We start from the raw sequence: 22,830 nt of genomic DNA, 5'->3' as shown, positions 1-22,830 counted from the left end.
AGGCCAGAAGCATGGGACCAAGCAGGCAGGATTGTTCAGTATCAGCTATACAGGCCAAGGTTATGTGTAAATATTCTCCCTGACCTGTCAGTAGCCAACTCATTAGGGATGTATTTCTACTGACAGGAGGAGAAGGAAGATGCAGGTGAGTATCAAAAGGCCTGATGAAAAGGGAAACTTCCCTATAGCCCTCAGTAGCTGCTGCACTGGATTTTCAAGGACAACAAGACCGTGATTGACCTGATTTAGGACATTCATTTTTGCACCTGTAGAAGAAAAAGTGCTTGCTGCTGTTAACAGCTGAAATACTAATCTGGATAAGATCTTGCTCTTCTTTTATTTCACTTCAACTCAGTCCCCTAGCAGCATGTTGGGACAAAGAAGGGGAAAATTAATGTAGTGCACAGCTGCATGCGTACCTCACAGGCTGCCAGCCAGCTCACAAAAAGTCTTTTGTCTACATGGGCTCTTTGAAGATGACAAATGCTGGTGGTGCAAAAGATTGCTACAGCAATGCCTCTTGCAGCCCAGAATCAGGTTCTGGTTGCTAACACCAGATCATATTGAGGTTGCACTGAGCATCAGGTTCTTGTGCCAGGTCCTGAGTTACACAGTAAGTTTACCAAGGGTGATAAATTGTTCTGGATCTTCCCCAGCTGAAGATGTTGGTTTTATTTAACTCTATGGAATGTGCGCATAATATTAAATTGTGAGCAAGATGCCACAGCCATTAAAAAGCTGTCTGATGCACTGAATGCCTAAGGGCATGCGGATGACTCACTGAAACTTTGTTAAAATGCAAGACATCTGCTTACATATGTTTCCTGTCAGTCCTTTTGCATGGCTGGAAATAATGGGCTAGAGATTCTCTCCTACTCCACCAAACCTGGCACCAAAGGACTGGAAAACTGCTGTAAGCCATGCTTCGGGATTCCCCTTTGAATGATGGGAGCTGCCGCTTGGCTCCAGGCAGTAAAAGGACATATCTCTCTCTCACACAGCCCTGAAGAGAGGGCACAGCTGACAGAGCGTGGCAGGGAGCAGCTCTGCTGCACCCTTGCAGACCCAGCTGCTGCAGAAGTTCATTCCCACAGTGCTCCAGCTGTGCTGAAGCCTACACTGGCTCCCCAGTGGCTATAAACTGCCGCAAAGTCATTTTTATTGCCTCCCCCTGCCTCCCAGGATCTCAGTTCTCATTTTATGTCATCATACCTACCATCATGACACCACAATTTTATGCAGAGCAGTAGCAGCAACAATTCAAATAACACTGTGATGTCACACTAAAATTATGAAGGAGGTAATATCCTATTAAGGGCACCAAATTTTCTTCAGCAATGAGACTGGGCGTTGGAATAAGAAACACTTCAAAAAACCAAACCAAACCAACAAAATAAACCCCAAACCAAATAGTTTGCCAGAGCTTTTGATAAGATTTGATTCCGAAGATGCAGCTCTCATGACACAATCTGACTTCAAAGACAGTGTTAGCATATGAGATACACAGATAGGCAGCACTGCACAAACATGTGATGAATAACAAAGCAAAGTCACTGGCTTGCCTGTAACAGCTCTACCTTAAAATCACATAATTGTATTTTTTTCTCACTCGTGTTGAAGGGTCAGACCTAATTATATTGCTTTGAGAAGACAGCATTTCAGCTACAAATGCTTATAACTATTTCATGTTAAAAATACACTTTAAAGTGAAGCACCAGATGCTGCCATGGAACATTCCTCAGAGCTTTCATGCGATGCTTGCATCTGTTCAGCTGGAAGAGTGACTGTTTCAAACAAACTTATGGCTTTTAAGCGGTGAGAAAAAATGAGTAAAACCACAAAATACTGTAGAAGGCACTGGAAAAAAAATTAACAAGAAGGTCTGTATTGGAATGATGGTACTGAGATGAAGTTTTGGGTTAAAAATTGGGTCACAAACAGAAACAGTTTAAAACTGCCAGAGATGCAAACAGTTATTTCCTGGTAAAGCAGCGAGACGGGAACTACTTTTCACATGCATAAAAATGCTAAGTTTTAGAGGCTAAGGTCTGTCTTATCTCGTAGTAACTTATTTTTTCCTGCAAGCTTTAGGAGCATTACAGTTTTGCAGAAATATTTCCCTTACAGAAGCTCTAAGTAGATGCTGACATTTAGTGACACACTAGGGTATGAGAAATCTGTTTTTAAGTCCTTTCTTTAGTTGTTCTGTTCCTTCCTATTGATTTATAATAAATGCGTGCTATGGGACCTCTGTTCCTATGTTTTAGTCTTCAGCTCACTGGCTTGTCATTTTAATAAATACATGCAGTCTTCAAAAATTAATATACCTAGAGTGAATGTAGCACTTCTCACCAGTAAATCTTCATATGCTTTCTAAGTCATCTCAATTAACACTTAACCCAAGTTTTAGAACATGCTTAGGCAATAGCACAGGTATCAAGAATTACTCCCATTTTACAGAAGACGAAAGGGTACCAACAAAAATCAGCCCAACCTACAAGAAATACCAGTAAAAGCAACATCAAGCAGCATGAATTCTTAGCTTTTTCTGCGTTTCAGATCAGCACTGCATTTAGTTGCAGTATAATAGTTAGGCATCCAAAAATCACAAGATGTTCAACCACTTAGTCATTGATGTATAGGATAAGATACACAGAACATTTACCACATGTGCTGATCATGAGCTTCTCCTTAAGGCAAAGGACAGCCCTATATCATGCATTATCATCTCAGGTCTTAGCAAATCCAGTGGGCAATAAAGAAATGTCCTACTGCCCCACCCCAAAGGAAGATGTCTGTGTCTCATAAGACAATCCAAAGGCTCACACTTTACAACAGAACAGTCCTCACACACAACTGGAGGAAGCTGTTAATGTACGTCCCAAACACAAATGGCAGAGAAATTTAAAAAAATGTGATTTTAAGAGCTTAGTGCTGGGAGTAAAATATCTCATTTCCTGCAATTGAAGTACAATCACAGAAGTACTGTATGAACTTTTAGCACAATAGAGATGAAAGGAAGAAAGCCCAATCATGCTGCTCTCTGCTCTTTTCTTATTCAATCCTTTGATTTTACTTTATGCTTCTATTATGCATTGGCCAGACATGGTTTAAACCAAACCAATTTTGAATACCTACAACATCTGTACGTAAGTACCTCTGAAAAGCAGTCCCCAGTAAGGATTTTCTGAGCAAGTACATCTCAATGAAAGTAATTAATATTAAATTAGGGTTTAATTTACCACTGTGACTTTTTTAATTTGACAAGTAGTGAACCTGAAGACTTGTGCCTGGCAAAATCTGATCAAGTGTTCTGTGGTCTTTCCACAGCATCTGAAATCAAACAATTAAGAATTAAGTTTTTGCTACTGATTTAATTGTTACAGTAGCACTGCTAGCAGAGCAAAGCTCAAGTTCTCAAGCCAGAAGGAAAATATATTCAGGGTTTTTTTGTGTGGTGTGTTGGTTTGGGGGATTTTTTTCCAACAGTGTGCACATACTAAATATGCAAATAAGAAAATCTAAGAGATAACAAAACATCTCTGGGGCTCTGGACACTTTTTTTTTAGTCTATTCGTTACCAGTTAGAAGCATAGAGGAAAAAACATTCTTCAGTATATTTGTATGCAATTTGGCACAGGGCATAAGTAAATTAGTTGCTGAGCAGTGCCTGAACAAGACACTGAAACAGTAGCTTCAGTCTTTATATAACAAATTACAGCCTTCTCTTTATAATTTAATGCCTTGTCACAACAGGAGATGAATCTTGAATGGCAATATACAATTTGGGTAGGGTAAAGAAGGAGGTAATTTCATCAGAAGGCTGTAATGACTGGAGTTTGAGGAAAGCTTTTCATACTGAGTTTTTATTGCCAACTACTCTGTTATTCATTGGCAGAATTTATGAAATAAGTGTTCTATTAACCCAACACATAATTTGAGAAAAATCTCACTGTAGTAGTTGCTCAGACTTCCGATAAACTCTCTCTTCAGGGATGGATTTGTCATAAAAGTTAAACTGAAAGTAAAGATAGATGGTCAAATGCATGGTTCTGAGGGTTTTGTCTCAATATGACTGATGAACCAGGAATGAAGAGATAACACATGCTTCTCAAAAAACTGTGTGATAATTCAACAGTACTTCTTTTGCTTTATTTTACCACTTTTTTGTACCATTTTTTTTTGCTACCATTTCTTCTTGGCAAGAAATTTTGACTAGTAATAGAAAACGTTTTATTCTTTGTTCTTTCAGGCACATCAGATTTTTTTTTTTTTTTTTTAGGAAAAGAAGACTATTTAGTCTTTTCCATTGCCACAAATTTCATCCTAAGTCTTTCTTATAGCTTTGTGAAAATAAGTTCACCTTTGTGAAAATAGGTGCTAGAAACAGGCTGTTTACCGGAAGATTTTTGTTCAGACTTTATGTGCAGAGTCAACCCATTAGAGCACCACAGCATTTACTTTCAATAAATCCTTTCATCCAGTGGCAGGATCTCTATGTGCTAGAAGACTGCTTCATCATTTTTCAGAAAAATTCTCATTTTTCTGACTTTCTGTATTCATGTAACAAGCAAAAATCTTAAAAAAGTTTGCAGAGAGATAAATGTAAATAATACTGTTTTCCCAGTATAAAATCTCTTCTCACAGATGTTCAACAAAACATTTTATTTCATTTCTCCTAGATCCATTAGCATGGATTACAAAGAGACTGCATAGTTTGGACTGGAGATAGCCTTTCTGCTTGTAATCTATTAAGTGTTCTTAAAAAGATACCCTCTGAGTAAGGACAGTTGGTCCTTTGGCTGAGAAGTGTTCTCTACCTGAGCAGCAGCAGTAGCGTAAGTAATTTGTCATTGTACTCTGTCTTTGTGTTCACTCACTTCTAACCGCTGTGCTGGAGACCTGGGCGGGGGAAGCTACGTCAAGACTGTTAATACATAGGTCATTCTTTCCATCATACTTTTATCAACAGATTTAAGTACTAATCAACTAATAAGAATCAGCTAGGTTCAGATAAGAGCACAATACTTATGAGATGGGAACATCGTTTGATTTTTCCATTCAGCATCATTGTGTTAGCACACAATACAAATTGTTTTCACTGTGTAAACATCAGGAGACATTTAGGGAACATACAGCTGGAGTAATCATGAAACTCACTGCACCTTAAAATAAGGCTATGCTCAGGCACCTTTCCCCACACCCCCCCCCCATGTATACCTGATTCAGCAGTAGTTATTAAAATATGATGCTTAGTGAAAGAACTCTACTTTTTTTGGAAAAAGATGGGAGCTACTGAAAAGCTAGGGCTTCAGGTGAATCACACTTTCTCACCTAGATCTCAGTCCTCAAAGCTCTGGGTTTTTCTCAAAGGTGTTTTTATCATGATGTTCGCAACTGCTTTTTTAAGTCAATTTATTTGGTAGACAATGAGTCACTGTCTAGGTTTAAGATCAACTGGCAATTCCAGGGGATTTCTTGTTGAAAGAAAGGACTTCTCTACATTTAACCTGTCCAACTGGTTTTAGCAGACTCTGTCTGGCTCTTGTAGATCCCACAAAGAGACTTTGTTTTCCATAGATATTTTTATTTTCTATTTTACTTCTTGCAGCTTGCAATTACTTCTTTTGCTGCAGATAAATAATTTAATTACTAAGAAATGGAAATTGGTAAAATTTCAGTGTGATAACTCCCCACCAATGTTTACAAAGATGATAGAAATCCTGATTAAAAAATATGACTTGCTACCTGAGTCTCTCCTTTCAAGAATTTAAAAGCTCTCACTTTGTTTTGCACTGTACTCTAGATATAAAGAGCCACAACTACCAGGAATTAAAAAAAAAAAAATGTTGGCTTTTTATTGACTATAGACTGCTAGATATTCAATATCCTCTTTCATAGGATATATTCTCTGGACCCAAGAAAATCCACTTAAGAACCATACCATTGCCAGCACTGAGGGAGTTCTCCAGGGTATTACCCCTAAAAGGCACATATAAGAGCACATATGGTTTGGGAATACTGGCAGCATCAGTGCAGAGTGATAGAGCATCTCTGTCATTCCAGACCCAGCGGGAATCCCACTGTTCATCAGTGGGAGTCAGCGAGGCAGAGGGCAGGGAACTACCCTTCAGTTGCTCCATGATACCCAACTCTAATCTGACAAGTGTTGAAAAGCTTTCAGATTTTCAGATAAATTTTTGGCTGAAAACGTTGGAAAACTTTTGATACATACAGCCATAATGGAACCACCAGAGATAGCTGTAGGAGGTCAGAGGAAGTAATTAAAGTAACATCTTTAGTCATGGAAAATGAATCAAACTTGTGGGATGTTATTTTTGCACACAGCAAAAAAAAAAAAACAAACCAGTAAATTATGGTTCTCATGAAAGGTTCAATGAGGAGAAGAAATTAATCTAGTCTTCAGTTTTTAAATAAAAAGAAGCCAGAATTATTTGCTTCTCAACACAGAACGGCTTATAGATTTAACCATTACTTTTAAAAAGTCCTTATGGCTAGATTAAGCAAAACCAAAACCAATCTCAAAAATCAATCGAACTATTTTCATCTAAAAAAAAGTTTTGTTAGATTCTTCATGAAGAATTGAATCCAGGCTGCTCACTTACAGGTTTATAGAAAGAGAGAAAACTTATGAAAGGCTGTACAAAATAATTATTTTGAGTCCTAAGGTTATTCTCTCACTTTTGTTTTTTTTTTGAATAATTCAACCAAAAAATCTTCAGGTAAAAAATAAGTTTATCTTCCAAAAAACCTTGAAGACAGTACAATCTTTCAGCAAATTCAGAGCTTAATTTTAGTGGAAAAAAAAGAGTTCTAAAGCAGTGTTTAAAGCAGAAAATTAGCTGAAATATGGACCAGTCTGGACTGTGAAAACACTTTTAATTGTTTATTTTTAATTTAATTAATATTTTTTTTCCAAGACTGCCTCCATGCTGCAAACATGACAAGAATATGCTGTTCATTTGGACAGTTTTTACTGACAGGACCCACTTGAATTGAAATGTAGTTGAATACTCCAATGGACATTTCTGTCAGTACTTTCATAAGTTGCTACTGGGACTCTGAGTGGTTCTAACACGTAGGTACAGAGAATATGAAAAAAGTACTCATTTTAGGTGCATTCTTAATAGAGAAAGAGAAAAATCTCTTCCCCCAAAAGCTGTACTGCCTTGTAGTTTTTTAGATGAATACTCAGAGTCATTCAAACCCTATCTCCTTATACTGGCTATGCAGAAGTGTTGCCCTCTCATGGCTCTTGTTGCAGACATATCTATGAATCATTCCATAACTATATAAACCCACTACTAACATCTATAAAAAGGTCTTTAGTTTCAGCAGAAGTAGCTTCTCTCATGTGGGGAAAATGGCATTGTTGTTATAAGATGTCCATTAATTCAATATTTGATCTCAGATCTATCTCGATAATTCAAAACAAGTGCAGGAATCGAGAACAATATTATCTGTGAATTTCTTCTTAGCGGATTTTTTACATGTTAAATATTTTTAAGCACAATTTAATCATCCAGCAGATAATTCAGGAACTATACTTAAAGTACTGAAAATGCACGCAAGCATATGTTGATTTTTTTTTCTTTTTTTCCTGAGAACGCTGCATTTCTGAAATCAAGTCTTGCTTTGTGCACTCTTTCCAATCGCTACTTAAAACTGAAAAGTTCTCAGGCAGATCCTGAAAGTAATAATGCTTCCTTGGCTGCTTGTTGGAAGGAATTACAAACAGTGCTCAAGTACAAACAAAATGCACTTAAGTATTCAAATAAATATTTATGGAAAGATGTGTTTGTCAGGCTATGGTTTCCACCATTAATAAGCATTCAAGTTGCATTGTAGGGCTTAAGAAGTGTTTCTGCTCCAACACATCCAGGTTCAGCATCAGAGCCTTCCTCATGTCTGGATACTTATAGCAGTTTCTCTGTGTTCAAATGCTAAACTGCGTAAAGTATTAAATCCACAACCACCAAAACCAGATAACTTCTTTTCTTCACCCTTGAGGGGAAGGACCATTTGAGATAGAGAAGACGTGACAGTGGCAACGAATAGAGGTGTCACCGCTTCCCCTGGCTGTCTGAAATACTCTGGTTTGCTCAGTCCACTGAGCAGCAGTAGCAGCCACAGAGGACTCCCTTGGGTAATTTTGAGACCTTATCTAACAATTATGTAATGTACTAAGCAATATAGATTTTTGCTTTCATCGCAACACTACTAATTTTGCTGGTTGCATAAATCTTGGAGGGCTGTCAAAGGTAGACTGCATTTTCTATCCAGGAGGCACATTTGTTATTGTTAGTGCCTCACCTATGTACATTACCATATTTATTCTGAAGATTTCTTTCCAAGAAAAACCAAATGACTATAAAGCTAGATAGCATAATCCACACAGAAGCATGTTTCCCCATTTCCCTTCCCATATATGTACGACTGCTGTTTAAAAAAAAAAACGAACCACAAACCCTAAATGGAAAAGACAGTTTAAAAAAAAATAATAATTAAAAAAAATAAATCAAGCTCACTAGTTTCCATAGGAATGCACTGTGATTGTCTAGTGTCCTGTGAAAATGAGACATGATAACACCCCATACAAACAGAGTTATTCGGTAGCACCCTGCATAAATGAGCCTGACTTATCTCTCATAATTCACCATCCACATACCTCTGCTCAGCCAGAAATAAAACAGATTTTTTTTTTATCTGGGTGATATTTATCTCATCGTGTCTATACAATTTCATGCATGTCTTGGTTCTTAGTTTTGCTTTTTATTCAGATCTGAATCATATCTTCCCTACTGCTATGTAAACACTTACCTCTACTGGTTGTTCCAAACTCTCTTCATCCATTACATGCATAGACATTTCAAGAGCAGCTAGTGATTTGGTGAATTCCTATATTTACTTAAAAATCCAGATGCAGACAGTTGAACATTCTGAGGGTATTTTTCTCACAGATTGTCTCAATCTGGGATCAAAAAAGTCAAGGCACCTCAAATAAAAATCTATCTTTTAAAATCTTGACTGCTTTTTCAATTTAATTTGTTAGCTCCTCCTTCCTAAAAGTTAGCTTTGCAGAGGTTACCCTCATAGTTCTATGACTTGTAAAATCTAGAATTCAGAGTACATTGTTTTTCTTTCAAATTTGAAAGTTTTAATGAAATAAGATAGTCTCTTGTTATTTTGGTGTATACTTACTTTAAGGCTCTAGGCAATTTGTTCTAAATAACAAGAGATACTGGAGTGTCAGTCTGTACTTATGATTTAATAGTTGGTTATTTTAGCATTGTCAGAATAGAAGTTGATTAAATACTAGGGGGGGAAAAAAGGAACACTAAAGCTAAAGGTGAAAATCCTTTCAGGCTGCAAACTGTAATTCTGCACAAGTTAACTCAGTGTCATTGCTGAATAGTCACAGAGCTGTCACTGTGAAGCTTTTTGACCTCTCATACTGATGGGTGGTTAGGAACCAGAGGTCATTTAATGAGCACCCCAAGCACTGAGCAGCTTATGCTAAATGAAATAAAGGCACCTTAGCATAAGGCCTCACAGCTTTTGCACCAGAATTAAAGCTAACTCTGCAGAAGAAGCAGCTGCTGTCAATGACACACTGTCTTCAAGGTTTCTCTTTGCAACAATAGAGAGTTATTGTTGTTCTGCCTTGTATTCCTCTCTTTTCTCAAGGGAAGCTTTCCTGGGTAGTCCTTGACTTGTTACTTTGTAGTCTATCAATTTGTAGACCAGAATACTCACATAGCTGTTTCTCATGGGAAAATATAATAATGTATTGTAACTAATGATTACTTGTTGCTAATGGAGAATTGTCAAATCAGCTTGCAAAACAATGGCTTGCTTCAGCTAAGTAAGGTATAAAAATGTGTTATGAACTTTGATTAAATGGCTTCACAAGAATCATATTGATTACTGTGTGTTGTCCCGTTTCTTCCGTCATCATACATGATGCCTTCCCTAAATTTCAGTGGTGATGTCACATTTGTTGACAAGAATTGCTCATCCATGTTTTCACTGCTGATCCTTGCAGCCAAATACTAGGCTGCTAACAGCCCGCTGTCACTCAGCCCTCAAACATATATTAAGCTAACAAGACTATAGCAATACTCCAAAGCAGCACTTTTTCTCTGTTGGTTTTAAAAGATATTTGCCTTGGAGTTTATTACAGGTAATTTTCTGTCTTATTTTAATACCTTCTTTCATAGCTTGTTTGTGGATTTCTTCCCTCTTTCCCTTTACACTTTGCAGCCAACATGAAGTTGTATATGAATTGACATAATCTGAAGATTAACTGGCAGCTAGCATGCTTCGATAAGGATATTGAAAAGAAATATCTGGTCTCTTCTGAAGCTACGAGATAATAAAAGCCTTAGTTTCAAAGGAAACAAATCGTATAGCACAAATGCTCAATAGATTTGTAAAAATGTCTTTTGGGTAAGGTCAATAGAGACTATGCTCAAGACATTCACATGTGTTTTAGCCTCTTTTTCTGTCTCTGTTTGCAGGATAGAAACAATGAAGAACCTGTAATTTTCTTCCTTTAACTTGTTCAAGGACTCTCTGACTGTGTTTTTGACAACGTCACCTGACCAGGACCTGTCCTTCAAGCAGAGATTGATTAAACACTGCAAATTAATCAAGTGAATGTCATCACTAAGGGCATAAAGCAGTATTTGTCCCACACACAATACCCTGCTCCAAGGCTTATAAAGCTACAACAAAAGTAAGTTAGAGCGTACAGCAACTTACGATTGCTAATAAAATTTATTGAAAAACACCTGCCCAATATATTACCTACTAATGTGCCTGGAAAGCACTCTTGTAAGCTTACAATATATTTTTCTGGGTGAAGGAGGAAATCTACACTTGCTTTTCCTTAGATATTTAATTCATTAGGTTAAAAATCCCAACTAGGAAACATCTTAGTTCCAAACTAGGGTCTTTTTTGGTAGCCTAAGGGACTTGTTTCATAGAAAAGGAGTGATAAAAAGCACATACACAGTCCCAGAATGTCTTTCATCTTGAGTCTTCTATACCCTTCTGTGTCTAGAAGTGGTGGAATACACAACTTCATTCATAACTAGCCCAGGTATCTGGGTGCCCAAACCAGTGAAACTGTTCTCACAGCACAGGGCAACTAGAGAAGTAGCAGATCTAGTCAGCCAAGATGAAACATCAGGCTGTTGTCAGGCTTCAAGGTAGCTGAGCATATACTGTTCTGTATATACAGCACAGGCTTATGACGGCAAATGTGCCATAACATTGATAGCCTGAGAATTTTAAAAAGTATCATAAACCATTCCACTCTAAAACTCACACAAAGACTATTTTGACTTTCCATAAGACTCAGTGTAAAGTTTTGGTCTAATTTCCCCAGGACCTTAATACTCATCTCTTAGCCCTCATATCTGCAAAGGTGGTCTTCAAACAGTCAAGCTTATCAAAAATACTCCCAACCAAAATGCCCCCAAAACACTGAAAATAAAAACTTTTTTTTTCATCAATATGAACTTATGAACTTAAAGCTGAAGAGGGGCTCAAATGATGCCTCTCAATTTGTGTTGTGATCATCCTTACTATTGTTTTTAAATGTTAAAAGTCCTTGACTCACTGTTGTCCTGCATGACTCTTCGCTATTTGGACTCCAGAAAATGCACTAAATGCTTTTTGGTCTCACAGCAACATGTACTCTCTTGCTCAGTAATCACAGGGCTCATCAAGAGAAAGTGAAACCATGAACCTTGTCAGAGGTTCGGTTTTCACAGTCATAAGGCTTCAGCACATCAGTATTTGGTTCAGGTATGGATAACAATAACATCTGGACTTGCTAAATAATGAACTTCCAGACATATTAAATTCCACTGAAAACTGCACAGTTAGACTTCTGGGAGTGCTATGATATATGATACATATAAATATGCATTTATATATAAAAGCATTTTTTAAAACAGTCATGTAAGCATACATATACTTTTCCTTAAAGAGGGGATAACATCAATTCATACTGTTTCACCTATAAGATACAATTTAACAAAGCAAGGGAAAATTTTATGTTATAAACACATAACCTATTCAAAGTCTAATTAGAATTTATTATTGAATCTCAGCTCTAGTCATAATATGAAGGGGTTGCATTAGTAGCTAATGGAGTATTATAGTACTTTACTTGCTAATTTAGTACTCTGAATCTCACCATAGCAATTTACTTAGGCTCTGAAAATCTGCACTTGGATAAGAATGCGTAGTCATGCATAACCTTATATACCATTTTCAGAAAATGCTGCATAAAAAGTTCAGAGCAGCTGTTAGTGGATGCAGTTGGCAAGCATCCTGTTTCCAGGACAGTAAAAAGCATTTTGATCATTCTGGAAGTGCTTTTATTTTGATTTTATGACAGTTTGTTCACCAGAAAGCCATATGTGCAGAAAATTAGAATTCCTACATTACAGGGTTACTGTAAGGACCACTTCCAGAAATAATACACAAAAATATTTTCCAAGTACAGGACAGATTTCTTATTATGGTCCAAGCCTGGAACTCCACAACAGTAAAAATAAATAGATAAAAGTCATAGAATCATAGAATCACCAGCTTGGAAAAGACCTACCAGATCGTTGAGTCCAACCATTCCTATCAAATACTAAACCATGCCCCTCAGCGCCTCGTCCACTCGTCCCTTAAACACCTCCAGGGAAAGTCAAAGGAACACCTCCAAAAACACTTCCAGGAAGCCAGTGCAATAAGGTTTCTGGTGGGTACTAAGATGTGTTCAAAATTTCACCTTCAAGTATTATTTGCTATTACCTGAAATAATACCAGCCTTGAAGACTTGGACACCACAGACTAGTTATACCAATTCAAATACTAGCTTAGTTCTAAATATGAAGTGTATACATCAGTTATCTAGACACTCACAGAATCTCTTCTAGGAAGGCTAAGTGCAACAATCAAACCCAAACATACCAGAAAAAGGCTGGAATCAAGTGATAGTGACCACCCCCCAGCACTATGCCTTCTTTTTTTTTGAAAAGGGAAGCGACCATTTCTAGCATATTTAAGGGCATAGGTACCATTCCAGCTGGGAAACCAAACAACAGGAATTGTATTCTGATAAAAGAGATGGTGACATAGAACCTTAAAGATCCAGGACTTTTCTGTGAGGGTCTGTAGCAGTGCTGTACTGAAGGCACACCACCAAGAAAGCAGCATAATACAGTCAGCAAGACTAAACAATTTCCCCTTCGTTACTTGGTATTACATTAAAAAATGAAAACTAATGAGCAAGTAGATGCTTTGTTTTCATGTCAAAATGAAGGGGATGTTAAAAATAATCTCTCCCTCATATTTCTCCTATCAATATTTCCTCTCATGTTTGTTTGTTTGTTTGTTTTTCTCCACATATTCCCAAATTGAGCTCATATTTTTTTGCAAGGGCTTCCAATGCAAAGGCTGGATCTTGTTGATCTCTTGGGTGAGATTCAGCCTGAGAATAAGCATAGGAAGAATTCAGCCTTTAACCTTTGGCTTTCAGAGCTCTATGAAGAACAAAGATATCTTTTCACAGGACAACAAAGTGATCAACACTGCACCATCATGCTTTTGATTTCTGAAGGTGATGAATTTACAAGGTTCGTTTGATGAAAGAAGCTCATTTTTGAGCTCTTTGCTTGCTGTTATGTGCCAACAGGAAGGAATGCATGTGTAAACTGGGGGTGAGGGATGATATCCTTGCTGGTGCTTTTGATACAACCACCAGAACACCAGACTTTTGATTATTCCCTTTCAGAGAAGTTCCTTACAATTGAAGCAGACAAAGCAACTCCTCCCCCAGTTCAAAGTCTCTAGAAAAAACGTTCCCACACATTCCTCTTCAGGTTTTATCACCCTTTACCTAAAGGTCAGTTCAGACCAAAGCCTATCACATTGGAAAAAACAGAGCACCTGTGATTAGAGCAACACAGTCTAATTTGACCCAGTCCTTCATACTAGATAATCTTACCCTGAAGAAAAAGCAAAATATTTTAAAAGTTTTGACAAATGAACTAGCTTGTTTGGAGATGCCAATGTCTCAGAAGAAATACTGAAGCCTTTTTTAGCTGAAGTAAATTACTCTAAGGTTAATTCCCTCCTTTTGTTATTTTGGGTCTATTGATTCAAGATTGCTGCATAACAAACATGTGGTACATTTTTTATTTCACCCCCCTTTATTTGCATACCACCAAGGCAATAGAGTTGATAAAGTGAGTTTTGGCCAGTCACCTCCTCTAATTAGGACACCTGCTAATTAGGGCACTGATCCTACGGCTTTTTGACAATGCCATTTTGTGATGTTCTAAGACCTCTCAGTTCTGCTGTTCTTGTCATCATTGCAATTAAAAAAATAGAAACAAACACACCCCTACCCCAAAACCCTGTCATTAAAAAGAAAAAAAATACAAGAAAGCACCTTTCACTGAGGTATCCAAGTACATTCTGTAAAAGAAATTTATGAAGTTTGGGCAAGCCAAACCTGATCTCATAGTTAAATACCTAAAGTGACAAGCTGGAATGACAGAAAAATATTAAATGCACTTTTTTCCTCTGGAGACTAGTAAAACTTGTTATGTCTTGCTTCTGATTAAGTCAGAAGAAATTAAAGCACCTACATTTTGGAACAAAAGTATCCATTTGCTTCATATGCATAGGAATACTACCTAATTTTGGAGAGTACAGCTGCAAAATGAATCAGTAGCAGACCAGATGACATTTTTCAAGGTGCAGCCAGTTTCACTCCTCGTAATCTTGATGAGCAACTGGACTGTTCCTATGCCAACTGACAGCCTGGGTTCATGACGCTTACCTGTCCCACTTTTTAGAGGCCTACAAAAAGAACAGATGTTAAAATAGACAGCAGGTACAGTCTGGCTACACTATTTTAAGATTATCACTGGTCACTTCCACTGGCAGTAGCGAACATGCTAGTTGCACTAATGGCATTATAAAGAGATTAAAAATAATTAAGGAACTGCAGTTTGTTGTGCCAAAAGAGGTCACTAAGGTTACACGCTGTCATAAAATATAATGAAAAATGCCAACTACTCAAAGTGCGTAAGAAATAAAGGTAATTTTCTTTTTGAAACGTGTCACTACCTGAATTCCTGAATTCCCGAATTCCCAAATTTTGTTGTTTGTCCAGGTACCAGGGCAGAAGAAAATAGATAGGGGCTGTTTAATTTTATCCTAAATTGGCTATTTAGGAGGTGCTACTACAGTATCTGAAGACTATCAAAATACACTGAAATTCATGGAAGAAAATTAGTGCCTGCACTTATGGACTTAACGGTGCTCACAAGAAGATTTGGTGATTTTTTTTTTCCCTGGGTGCGATAGCATCATTTTTTTGAAGGGGAAAAATCTTTTATAATGCTTTCAAATTTGCACCATAGTTATGACACGGTTTCTTAGTAAGCTCCAATCTAAACCAAAGCCATCCCAAAATACCCGTCAGGGCAAATGCAAAAATAGGCTTAGCACTTATCTATGTCAATTGTAGTAGGATTCAATCCCATTTCTTCTGCATCTCTGGAAGTACTCTAATGACCAGAAATATTAGCTATTTTTGGGTAAGAGAAATGGAGCTGAAGAGCAGAAACAGGAATACTATTGGAGCAAGAAGATTGACCTGAAGATTGACCTCCTCATTATAGGACCTGATGTTTTTAAGCATGGGATGTCACTGATTCAGTCATGATGTTTTAGCAACTATGATGGGGTTTTGTAATGATTTTCATAGATTAGTGATGAATATAAACTTATAAAGCATATTGAGGAAAGTCACTTTCCCCACATTTTATTTTCTTAGTAATAAAAGGACTTATTTTGAGGTAAATCAGTTCAAATCATTTGGAGTTGAACAATATCTGATGGCTAGGACTTAAAAGCCCCCATGTTTGAGAGGAAAGTGCACTGGAAACAAATATTTGGGGCTGTGATGTCTGTTTTGATTCAAGTTCATTGTCCGATTGCTTTACATGTCAGAGACCTAATGGAAACAGGTTACTGTAATCACTGTAAAGCAGCAGCTTCACACTTAGGGAGGAAGGGAAGAAAGTATGTTATTATCTTCTGGCATTTATTGTTCTTTATTGTGGAAAAGAAGAGAAGAAGAGACTGAACATCTCACAGCATGCATGTGTGTGCACAACAGACTTGCAAAATGGACAGGTGGAAGCACCTATACCCTATTGAAAAAGGATCTCTGTTTATTTTGTATTACGACTAAATAGCTGTAAAGGACTTGTCTGAAGAGGAACAGTTTGTGTTGGACATTCTCATCAGAGGCACCAGGCAGAAGTAACTGGTGAGCAGGAATGCAAGCTGCTCATGAAGACACAGCAGTCTCTGGGCAGAACCTAAGTGGGAAGATACATCTCAACATGGTTGTGCCTCACCAGTGGAACAATTGTACATGAAGTTCACTAGATAAATGCCCATTTCATTATATAACAAAGGGAAGCACATCTATTCTGACTATATTTGAAGTCGTATTTTCCCAAACGTGGCTCTCCAGCCAATTTGAGTCTTTTGAAAAAAGAGAAAAAAAGTTAGAGAAAAAATACGAGATTGTTCTCCAACACTCAAAAGCCATAATACACCCAGAGCAGTTCAGTGCAAAGCAGCAAACCAAGCTTTGGCTTTGTACAGAGCTTGGGGAACCCTGCTGCATCAATCAAAGAGTCATCAAATCTCACCGTATGATGAGGTGTGGTAGCTGAGGGAAAATACACACAGCAAACTCACATATCCAACTTTACCTCTCTCTGGTAATGTGTTTAATCTGTGAGCTCATCCATGGTAGTTTACTAGCTCAGAAATCTTCACAACAACTCTTCATGTTGACATTGAAATAGACTTCCCTGAAAAGCTTACAGGAATGGACACAGACTTTCTGCTCTGTTTGGGGACACTGGAAGGTAGACCAGGTATCCTCTCAGGTGAACACCTGTCATTCCTTTCCCTTCTGTATCTTGGTTAGGATAACCAACTCACAACGAAATGCTTGCCCAACTTCCTGATGGGTCCTGCAATAATAACATACTCTTAATTCTCAGATGGTGACAAAGCCTTCAGGATAACAGGGTGATGAAACCTTACCATTCCCAAAACCAACACCTCCATAAAATCAAAAAAGTTAACCTAAAAATGAAAAAAAGACTGCAGCGCTGACAACCTGAGTGCCAAAACTTCTATCCCTGCATTATGACAATAATTTGTTTCCCAAAATATAATTCACAGCAGCTGGGTGTCAAATCTTACTACAGGCCAAGTTCATCCCTGAAAAGGCAGCTACATTAATTTTTGCACATGGCTCAGTATGAGCCATCCTATGCTCTTCAGCCCTACCAATACTTTTAGAGATGGTTTGGGTGTCATGTGACATGGTGCTGCATAGGCTATATTCACACTGCTGCAAACTTCTGCTTGAAAGACCAAGCACTTACTTTAAGTGATGACAGAAAAGGAATAAAATAGTATTGGGGCATAGGAGTTTTTTCTAGCTGCATATTTATTTTTCTTCACAGCATCATACCGCACAGTCTCATGGCTTTTGTTGTGAAGTGCCAATAAGCGTTCATTGCAATTAAATAACAACATCCAGAAGTATAGATCATTATGATAAGCATGAACTATAGCTTTTCCTACCCTTTATGTGTTACCAGAAAAGCTAGCTGGGTTAGGCATGGAGAAAATTCATTTAAAAAGGCAGTTGGAAGAGAGTATGAAAATATCTAAAATTATTAATCCATTTACCTTTCAGTGACTTAAAGAATGACATTTTAAAAATGGAACCATGCATATCTAAAAAAAACAAAAAAAAAAACCCAAAAAAGTCCCCCTAAAATAAACGCAAACAAAAAAAGCCAGAAGATGTCACAGGCAGTCAAATATTTAAGCAAAGCTCAGGAAGGAAGGAGCACATAAAATCGACTCTCAGCATCTCCAGCCATACTCTAGGCAGAGATATCTCCCAGTCATTTCCCAGTTCTCCTGTTAGGGTTACCAGTCATATCCAACAACTAATCTGACAGTTCAGAATGACAACAGCAGCCAATTGAGTTAGATAATTCCGCAAACCTTAGTGCTACCCAGCGGTTATTTTGGAAGAGGAAGAAAACCCCAAAAAGGTAGATGTGCAGCACCCTCTAGTGACAATCACCTGTCCTCACACTCGGCTTTAAGAAACCTTGATGTTGGGGAGGGAGAAATCTTTAGGGCCAGGAAAACCATTTTCAAAAATGTAAACGTGAAGCAGAAAGAGCCAGTGAAACACCAGTGCACATCAGTTTGAATAAGGGACCAGGAACAGCGTCAACTTACAATTGCAAGAGAGTGAAAAAAAAAAATCCAGCTCATTTGTCTACTCACCTATAATCTTTCTATGAAGTTTGCTGAAAAACTGAATCAGTATGCAGTACATTCTGTTCAGAGGCTTTTCCCCCTTTTCCTGGAGAAGTTGCTGTAAGAAATCCTTGAAAATTAAGGTCTTACTAAGCAGAATGTCCAGCATCTGTGGACTCAGACCTTTTTAGTCCAAGTTCAGCTTTACAAAGTTTCACTGTGTTCACTCAAATTGCTTAAATTTTAAACATAATGTTAATGTTTTCTTAAGTTTTCAGTTATATTTATTTGTTCCTCTAGAAAAAGGTTTTATATAAATCAGTATATCTTCATGTTCACATGTTTGACCAAAAAACATTTCCCTTGGGTAAGCTCAATATCAGGAACATCTATTGTCTCTATTCCTAACTCATGTTCCCAGACAGATACCCTGGAAGTAAACTGCAATTGAATCCACTCCAACTTAACAACACTGCAAAGTTAAACGAACCCAAATAATACTATATTGAAAAATGTTGAGAATCAAATATTTTTTTTTAGGATTAAAACCGATACCTACGGGGTCTTATAGTCCTGCCTGTTCATGCACTCACACAATTTGCTGGGTAGCTTTACCTAAGTCTCAGGACATGCTGACAGGATTGTGCAGGGCTACACACACACTTTCAATTGATTGATAAAACCAGGCTTCTTCCAAAAATAATTTCTTTTAATCTCAAATTCTTGAATGCATTTCAGTCTGAATAGGCAAGTACAAAGTTTCCCACAAGGCTAGTGCTTTCCTGACTGTGTATTTCTGACTGCCTCTGTCTTGTGAAAGGTGTTCAGAGGGTTACAACAGTCGCCATTGCTTCTGCCTGTTTGTGCTATTCAATCATTATTCCCTTCAGCTAGAGTCTAATAGGTCACTATACAATTTAGCAGCAAGGAATGAAATAATCTCATTCAATTCTATATACTTATGGTACTCCTATAGGGCAAAGTATCCCATAAATTTAAAGGAAAATAAGAAAAAAGGTTTTCAACTGAGCTGGGTAGGTCTGCTGACTTGCTCATTGAGTGGCACCGCTCAGAAGAAATTGTCAGTGAGATTTCATAGTAAGCAATGTTAAGTGATATGCAAGCACAGAGAATGTTTAAACATCTAGAGACTGTTCAGAGGTAGTGAAATCACAGAATCACTAGGTTGGAAAAGACCCACAGGAATAAAGCATAATGAAGTAAATAAAGCACAAAGAACTGTGCTTTCATAATCAGTTTTCTCCAAAGATTTGTTACTTTATTTCCACTGTTAATCACAGTGAGAAAGCTTCACTGTTTGTTTTATAATTTTTAATTTCTTGCAGGGATACCTTTGCCACTGCAATTTCCCCCAATGCTTCATTCAATGTTATTTACATGGCAGCTTTGGGAATATTCTTCACTGAAATTTTCATGCTTTTCTTGCAAATGAGCATACATCCTTATGTCTGTAAGAGACTTTTTCAGGTGGTTTTTTTTTTTGGCAGCTGTAAATTTTTAAAACAAAGCTAAAGTACAAAGATGCACATGGATTAAGTTATTTAAATCAACGATCACTGTAAAACTACACAAAACACCTCAAAGATTATCAGGGCAGATAATATATATATGCCAGTACTCACATGTCATTATCCTTTCCATTGTATTTTGAAGTTACCTTTAGCATATATGACCAAAAACTACAGGAGAAAAAAATAATTGCCATTCCTCACATCTGAGCTACAATACTACACAGTTTTATAAGTTGCATAGAAGTTTTGCTGGAACAGATACATTCATACATTACCATAAATCAGTGAACTGGTTTGAAAGTTTAGGAGCACTTGAGCATTTGATTTGTAGTTTGGACTGCTCTTCTTCTGTTTTCTGCAGCAGCACATCAGTTGTGTCCGTGCCCTAGTAAAGTCTAAGACTCTGCAGCTGTAGTGTGCTACTTTGACTTTCTGACCTTCTGTTATAAATACAAAGTCACTGGCAAGATGTCTCAGTTACGCTCACTCCAAAGCTTGTAAAGATTACCTTCAGTCAGTGCCAGAGAGCTGTGCAGGAGTGATCGAAGTTTAATCTGTGTCTAATTAAAAGCTTATCTACTTGACCTTATGCTCTAAAAATATCAAACTGTTTATATAAACAGTTGTGTTGCGTTGTTTTTTAAATCCCTGTGATTTTATAAAGAAACACAATGAAAGAATACAAGGCATTAACAAATTTAACTGGTGCAGGTAGTTGTGTTTCAGAATAATTAAAGAAATTTCGAGAACAACTTGTAGAATAAAGGGGCAAATAGAATCATAGAAGCGCTTGGCTTGGAAGGAACCTCGAAGATCATCTCACATTAAATACACATGGCTGTTTTTCACAAGAAAAGTAAAAGCAATGAAAAACCAGCAACAGACATTATAAACAACCACTGCTTGTGTGAATTACATAATTCAATTCTGGAATCTTTTAGATTAAGCAAAAGCAGGTCAGCAAGAGGTACGCTGCCCACAGAAGACATCATACAGGTTAACAGTGCTGCTGCTAGGTTGTATTTCATAGAGTTTTCTACCTAACTAACATTAGATAACCTGAAATTCAGGCCCATAAAGTACTTGAGAACAAGGAGTCAGCACTTTATATAAACTGGCTGCTCTGATCTACACCCCACCCTTTTCTTTTTTCCTCTCTCTTAAATTTTTTCCCCTCATTTGTATTCAGGTAGAATAAGCACATATCCTAGCTTCTTTTATCTCTTAAAAATATTAAAAAAAGAAAGAGAGGAGAAACCAGCTTAATTTTTGAAACAATTTTTGATTTACATAACAAATTGAGATTTTCCTTTTCCTTTTAAACAATCACCTTTTAAACCAGTCCCTACTGACAGTGATGTACACTAACTATTCTTTTTTTAAACAAAATATGCTTGCCTAGAATATCCCATTTCTGAGAACTAGTATGGACTTTCTTAATTATGCCACAATTCATGATATGTCAGTTTACTTAAGGGGCTTTCACCATTTGTGCTGTGATACATAAGCTACAGAAACCCATACATTGAGATTAAAACATCTCATTATCAAGTGCTGAGCAGCCTATATTGCCTGTTTTTTTTCTTTTGTTTTTAATCTACTTACAGTTACGCTGCCTTTTCCGAAACTCTGTCTACATTCAGTATCAGAAGCTCTGGGATAACAAAGCTCCTCTTGACCCACCTTCAGCACAGCACAGGAAACAACTGGAACTCATTTGAGAGGCTCGTTATAGCAAGGATTAGGGCTTTCAGTTGAGAGCTTTTTATAGGTAGAGGCTACAGGGCTCCATTTTGTAACCTCTTCTTTGACAGAAATTGGATGAAATACAGCCATTCGCTAAGTTTATAAGGATGTGCACATTACATAGCTGGTAACATTTAGCAGCACCGCTTCTTGGGACACCCAGGTGGTACAAGGACATAATTTCTATGTAGGAAACCTTGTTTAGGCTTGAAGTTGGGCCAAAAGGGTTTTGATTTTAGCCAAGACAAAGGCACAATTCACCTGAAGGAAATGGAAAAGATTTCATGGTTCCTATTTAATTTCCTTTACCCAAATGTTTTCTTTTTCTCTCAGTGTAGATTCCTTCTACCAGAGTTTTAGAAGACAGTTATGGGCATCCTGAATGTCCAGTGAAACATTCTTTTCTCAGCTGTAGTATTTGTTTACTCTTTGACATGACTACATGTTTTCAGGTTACATTGCTCTATTGTGGTGTATTTGAGGGTATGATTTACTGTGACAATGAAAGCATAATTTAAAAGCTATCAACTAATTTGTTAAACAATCTGTCAACAAACAAACTTGCACTAAGGCTTCATGATTCATATTGACTTGTGGTTGCTGTTCAGAAAGAGCTTAGGATGATGGTCATCGCAGCCAAAGCCAATTATCCTTATTAATAGCATTCGCTTGAGGTCTATGTTTAAGCAAATATCTGCTTGCTCCAGCCAGCTGAGAATGCCCACAAATTTGAGGCAATATGACTTTAACAGCTAAAAAAAATCCTTTATTCATGTTGTAGATGTGTCATTCAGCAACAACTCATGTATTTCACTCTAGCTTTCCCATTTTGCAGTAAACAAAAATCTTAGTGTTTGAGGAAAGATGAGCTTATTCATAAGTATCTTCCCCATTACCAAATACTGAGTTGTTAATAAAATACAAATAAAAAGCTGTCTATAAGGTATTTTTATTTACATTTTTAAGGCTGTTTTTTTTACTGAAGTTGCTAAAAGAGGTTGTTCTGGTAAGGTTTGGTGTGTGTATGCATACAGATCCAAGAACTCCTGAAGTCTTAGCTGCCCAGAGGAATGTAGTTTTTATCTGAATATGTGATGTTTTACATTAACAGTAGAAAAGAAGTAAAGTTGAAAAGAAG

The 22,830-nt window shown here is 37.3% G+C and overlaps 1 protein-coding gene across 1 annotated transcript in view; it reads right to left on the bottom strand.

Annotated features, from left to right (window-relative positions):
- COBL (cordon-bleu WH2 repeat protein) overlaps positions 1–21,570 on the bottom strand; it is a 202,972-nt gene extending 181,402 nt beyond the window's left edge. The window contains exon 1 of the mRNA XM_069853419.1: positions 21,552–21,570. The gene's annotated coding sequence lies outside the window, so the exon portion shown is untranslated. The remainder of the gene's footprint in view (positions 1–21,551) is intronic.
- Positions 21,571–22,830: the final 1,260 nt, after the last annotated feature.

The sequence above is a fragment of the Phaenicophaeus curvirostris genome, chromosome 3, assembly GCF_032191515.1.
Source record: "Phaenicophaeus curvirostris isolate KB17595 chromosome 3, BPBGC_Pcur_1.0, whole genome shotgun sequence".
Lineage (NCBI taxonomy): Eukaryota > Metazoa > Chordata > Aves > Cuculiformes > Cuculidae > Phaenicophaeus > Phaenicophaeus curvirostris.
Note: the sequence above shows the minus strand (reverse complement) of the source record. Positions and strands in the feature narration are given on the sequence as shown.